Source organism: Salvia hispanica, chromosome 4 (assembly GCF_029641045.1).
Source record: "Salvia hispanica isolate PSC_SH4W2 chromosome 4, Shi_PSC_v1, whole genome shotgun sequence".
In the NCBI taxonomy this organism is placed as follows: domain Eukaryota; kingdom Viridiplantae; phylum Streptophyta; class Magnoliopsida; order Lamiales; family Lamiaceae; genus Salvia; species Salvia hispanica.
The window spans coordinates 44,834,108-44,840,714 of NC_142695.1; positions in this window are offsets into that span (position 1 = coordinate 44,834,108).

Below are 6,607 nucleotides of genomic sequence, written 5' to 3' on the forward strand. Positions count from 1 at the left end.
AATGTAGAAATTAAAATTTTCCTGAGTTCTGCAGTTGCTCACATAGTGTTAGAATCAATCTTGTGCTACATAGTACTTGCACAAGTAACACTTATTTTCTTGAAAAAAAGATTTTTAAGTAATTAAATTAAAATTATTGCACAAGTAACACTTATTTTCTAGAAAAAAAAGGATTTTTAAGTAATTAAACTAAAATTATTTCTCTTTCATTTCATCATTGCACACCTATAAATGTAGCGTGTTCATTATGCTTATGTAAGCTTACACTTATCCTATTTCTAAATAGTGTATCACATATTCACATTTAACATATTGTTCAATACTATCATTGTTTAAATGAATAATTGTCATGAGACATTGTTTGACCATATACACATTTTTTTAGATGAAGATCTTGGGGATAAATATTTCACATGCTTTATTTAAAAAAAAAACCTCAAGATATTATGTTATCTATTATGAATCACATTATTTTTTCTACGTATTGGCAATGCTGATGTAGAGTTTGAACTAGACATTTGTGATAGATTTAGAGTAATGTGATTATTAAATTAATATTGAATGATAACAAATGGAGTACCTTTTTCCATTAGAAACTAAATTTTTTAAAACTTCGATAGCTATGATTATTGTTTAAGTATTTTATCTAATTATTGATTTTATATATTGCAAATTAATCTTGTTACTTTTTTTAGTTATGGTATGACATTTTTATTAATTACATATATTTATTTATTGTAGTTTTAGGTGGAATGACTTTAAACAAGACAAATGAGTTATTATACCTTTGGGTTTTGTTTGGAGAGTGACAAGTTGTGTAGAAAAGTGAAGGTTTTAGTTTATAATGATGAAGTTAATGATTTTTTTTTTATTTTAAAATTAATGTAGTGTATAAATAATATTTTTTAAAATAATTATGAGTAATCACAAAAATTTGTTACTCATTTTTTTTCATAGTACATTTTTGTTTACAACTTTAATATAATAGATTAATATTAATTCTAATTTTATTTAATTAAATTATAGTAATTGGAAATTAATGTGTTAAAATATTATAGTCTGTGTATAGTATACGTGTGATAATAGTAAATAAATAAAATGTGACTTAGTCCTTGTTCAGTTGAAGGATTATAGTTTTGCATTATGTCAAGACCAGTGATAATGCCTATCATTAAAATTAATTTCGTTCAGACCTAGCTAGTAAGTAGTTAATCTGTTTGCGGATGTTATATAATTTTTGTAGAAATCCTAATTAATGGGGATAAAATTAGTCAATCTTTTTCTATATCTTATCAATCTTGAGAATTGATCTTGACATAGTCGGATTAGTCTTGATTCTGGCATTAATTCAGTTAAACATGAATCAGGTCCAAATAGCCTCATACTTATAAATGTGAATATGTGATCTTCAAACCTATAGAAATACTTCGTGGGCTTAAGAGCACTCCCAATGGTGCCGGCTAAAAGTCGGCGTTTTTTCGCCGTCTATCGTCGAGTTATCGCCGACCAATGGGAGAGGTCGGCGATAATTCGACGATTTTTCCTCCCGTTTTATCGCTAACCGGCGAAAAATCGCCGGATTATCGCCGAATTATCACCGACCACTGTGGGCGATAATTCGGCGATAAATATATTTTTTGTTTTTTTTTTAATTTCCCCCCTATAAATACACACCTTCTCTTCATTCTCTCCCCATCATCATCCCTTTTCTCTCTTCATTCTCTCCTCATTCTCATCCCTTTTCTCTCTTCATTTATTTTCTCTCTCTCCATCTATATTTAATGAATTCTGAATCGTTTTCTCATTCTCGGTCCGACGAGGAGATATACACAAATAAAACAATTAAATTAGTGATGATGTAAAAATGAAATGTTGAGTTAGGGAGAAATAAGGGAGAAACCATTGGAGCAGTTGGCTAAAAGTTGATTAAAAACTGGGGATAAATTATGGTGCTGATGTGGCGCTGATGTGGCAGAAGTTAGGGAGAAATAAGGGAGGTTTTAGGGAAACTGTTGGGAATGCTCTAAGCATTGTTTTGAATATCAGTGTCCACATATGTTGTATTAAGGCAATTAATGTAGGATTTTATAGACTAAATGTGATCTTTCCTAAGTACTACTTATTAGATTAGTTTTTTGGGATGAAAGCTCAAGTTCGGTTTGTAATATCTGTGTATTTGTTGAGTGGAGCCCAACGATCCAAATCAATGACCTAGGAAAGAAGCCAACCAGTACCAGTGTGGTTGTGACCTGAGAGTAAACTCAGGGCATGATTGGTAGCAATCTTGGGCTTATATTCATTTCCCAGATAACGTCATTTCCCTCAAATATAGATAGTTATTATGGGCTTTAATGGTGTTTGGTAGCAACCTTTTTAGGCTTAATCCATTGTTTGGTAGTTCAAAGTCAGTTTACTGGATCCTCACACTAAACATTGTGATGCCCAATTTGGCCTTCCTTTTACAAGACAAATGACCCCCTTGTCCTCCTTCAACCTTGCGTTTCTGCACAATTGGCGCAGAGTATTTGCCCATTTCGCAGTTATAGAACCACATAGAATGCAATCGCAGTTACAGAATCACATCAGATCGCAGGAGTGAACTATCAATATTCATCACCTAACCCTCCATCATCCTCTACAAAATCAGAAAATGGCGCCGACCCTCCATCATCCTCGACAAAATCAGAAAATGGCGCCTACTTTACTCTGATTCGCGCCAGCTTCCTTTTCATCTAAACTAACGCCAATTTCTCTATCCATAACAGTCAAATCTTGCAATCTCCATCGAATTTTGACTCTCCAATTCAACAAGAGCAGCAAACAACCCCCAACCAATCAATATTCCAATTTCTATCCCTTTTTTTTTCTACGATGACGACTAAACTAGAATGAAATGCTTCCACTTCACCACCGCCGGAGGGGACGACGACGAGCAGGTCTCGTGGGCGCGCTCCCTCAGCGTGGCGTCCACCAGGCGATCCGAGTTCGACACTGAGTCGCGCCGCGACTGGGCCGACTCGTCCGACTTGTTCCAGGATTTCCTAACTCAGGGCCGCGCTAATCATCTGCAGGTATTCTCCTTCGCCGACCTCAAATCGGCTACCCGTGGCTTGAGCCTCTCTCTCGTCATCAGCAAGGGCGGCTTCGGCAGCGTCTACCGGGGCCTTCTGGGCTTGTTGTTTCTGGCTAGCTGCGTCTACAGAGTGGAGTCGTTGGAGGGCAAAATAGGTACACATATGCATTTCACTTTATCGGAGATCTTGGCAAAAACTAATACCACAAATCTTTGAAGATAAGGAATTGCCAATATCGCAGAAATCAGTACGAATTTGTCGAAGATCCAACATTTTTCTTCCGGGTTTGCTGACTAATTGAAGATCTACCAAACATGAGAGAAGTTAGTAAAAAAGGATGTCTTTTTGGGCTTTTTTGGAGTTTTATGGCTTAATAAGAGCTACCAATCATGCCCTCAAAGTAAATAGCCTGGTAAAAAGTTTGATCAACGTGGTCATGTCCAATGAAGACATTAGTCCTTAACGGGAGTTGATTACTACGGACCATAGTGTCCCACATCGGTTAAGTAAGGGAACTGATGTGTGATTTATCGATCACATGAACTCTCTAGTATGTCGAGATTATATATGGAAATTGGTGTCTTTTGATTCACCAATTTTGAAATGTGTTTTCTTATTTGGTTTGTAACAAACATTAAAAAAATTCTGCATTTCGTCCGTGAAAAAATGTCTCATTTTATCATTTCGGATGTCCACGATTTAAAAGTCTTATTTACTTTTTTCAATTTTAGGATTATAAGTGGACCTCGTCGTCATTCAACTAAATCATTAAACTTGCATTTTATTCTAAAACTAATACTCTACGGTCTACATAAAAGTGAGGTCTATATTTCACTAACTTATTTTTCCAATTTTTTACAAAGTTAAACAATTTTTTAAAACTCATATTGAGTTAAAATGAGGCTATAACTAACGGGCGTGCGGAGTATCTGCGTGCGGAGTATCTGTTTGTCGTTGGCAGTACATTTAGTCGTTTATTGTTTTCCTTATATAAATACCGATGTATACGAAACTTAGGGAGATTTTCAGCAATACGAAATCTAAATTACTGAAATGAATCACACGTGTTTCTGTGAGAAACGACTCAAAATTTATGGATAAGGAAGGATAGGCAATACATGGATATGGGTGATTCAACAACTACGTGTTTCTTCCATTGGCGCCAATAATAATTAAAACGGTTTACGCAACTTGATTTCTAAGTTCTTTCTAATCCCATTAAACACAAATAAAATATCATCAAAGTTATAAATTGTACTCAAAAGAGGAAATCACATAGGATAATTTAAAGGAAGAAAAATAATGTGAACGTAGTTTTTGTCGATGGTGTATTAAATTTCAATACGTCTTCGCTACATAGAAATGCAATTTGACGATGACAAAGTCTTTCAACGCCTATCTCATTTTTTGTGGAAATTTTAGAAATATTTAATATAGCATGACTTTGAGTAAACGTTGTTGCTATGTTAACATTAATTTTGAAAGTGATAATTAATGGATAATCTTTATCTGATCAACTTAAGAAATGTAGCACGAACTCATTCAGTTCAACTTAATCTTGATTCAATAAGTACTTATTTCTAAAGAATAATACACTATGGAAAAAGAAATGCTACGACGACATAATATATTTCACCAAAGAAATTGATGATCCCCAAATCAACATCTTAATCGTACTTTAACTTATAAAAAGTACTCCAGATATCTGTATTAAATGAATAAATACACGAATTGTATTACTCTATTAATCACAAAATGAAAATTTTATGCATTTTGAAAGTTCAAACAAGAGGGCTTGACTGAAAACAACCAAAATTCGACAACTGGAGTTATGACCCGCCCCCGGCCCACATACTACTTGACCCGATGAAAGCGGCTTGCAAGTTGGAATGTGATATTTTACGTTGAGGAATATAAATATTCAATTGTGAATGGGTGGATTTAAAAATAATTAAAAAAAAAAAAACTGGTTTCCAAAAATGGGTATTTTTTTTAAAGTATAGTTTTAATATCTTCAATTTTACTCTAATTGTATCAATTTAATAAATAATGATAATATGAATTGCGATTTGCGGCCCATATTTATGGGAGGTTGCCTAGTTTTCAAGAGTCAAGCCTACATATATCATTTAGCTTAAGTCAACTCCTCCATGAAACTTTACTAATCAAATTGACAGCCGACCCTATTATTTCCCAATAAGTGAGCATTAATTAAATAAAAGAATCATACAAGACCAATTGTTTTGCAGAATAAAATAGATAAATAATTGATAAACAACCAAACAAATTTTATAATGTTATGCCGGTAATAGACCGGAAATTTGGACCGATATTCAAGCCCTGTGAGTCCAACATTTTGAGAAACAATTTTTGGTTATAGACTTATAGAGAGTGACCATTTTCCAGCAAGGTGCCTCACAATTTAGGAAAGCATGGTCCATTCGATCAATGAAAATTTATATTTAGATATAAAAAATTGTGTCTTGTGCTATATAATAGTAGCTTCAAATAGAACAACATAATAAGATTTCGAATCATTATATTAACCACAAATTCATCTACTATACCTTTAAAGGTCGAAAGGAGATAAAAAAAAAAGAGTATCTAAAATTCTAAATTACAAGTAATCCTACTACTTAAGTGGCTAGTTTTGATTCAAATCATATTAGGCATTTTACCGTACCACAGCTTAACCAAATCATATTTTTATGGTTGAGTTTTTCATTAACTCTCCACAACTTAGTTAGGAAGCTATCTAATATATAAAAAGGTTGAATGAAAATGTTTGTGTCTTTTATTAGATAAAATGTGAAAGTTAAAGCAAAAAAGCAAAAGAAAAAGCCATTTCTAAAACATTTGTTGGTATTCATATGATCAAGGGTTCACACTTGACACAGTGTATAGTTTCGCAGTCAATCAATTAAAGCGCGTGGAAAAATGGGGTGGGACTGTGGGATAAAATGACAAAAAAATAATAAAAATAAAATAATAATAATAATAATAATAACAATAATAATAATAATAATAATAATAATAATAATAATAATAATAATAATAATAATAATGCATTAGAAAACTGCATATCATTATTACTGCTAGATTAAAATTAAAGACTAGAACATATAGTAATTGTTTTCTTTTTTATTTACAATTAATTTTAGATGTCTTATACTTTTCTCATCTCAATTTTACCGATTAATTCGTATTTTTCAATGTTTTTTCTACAATTTTATTTTATGTGCTCCTTATTTTGGTCAAAACCAGTAGTTGACTTGATGAAAAGCTCAAAAATATTGAAACCATAATTGAACGGTTAGAACCAAATATAAGTTGATTCTGACTGAGCCCGTGTCATGGGCTTGTTTTGGTTCGAAAAGCAAAAACCATTGATTCGTTTATGGATGAACCAATTATTCTGATCTAAGCATGCTCATCACTAAGATACTGCAAAGAAAAAGAACATAAGAAGTTAAGGATCTAAGAAAAATTTATGACAATTTAGATCCTTTTGTGCCATGTTTAAATAACTTATC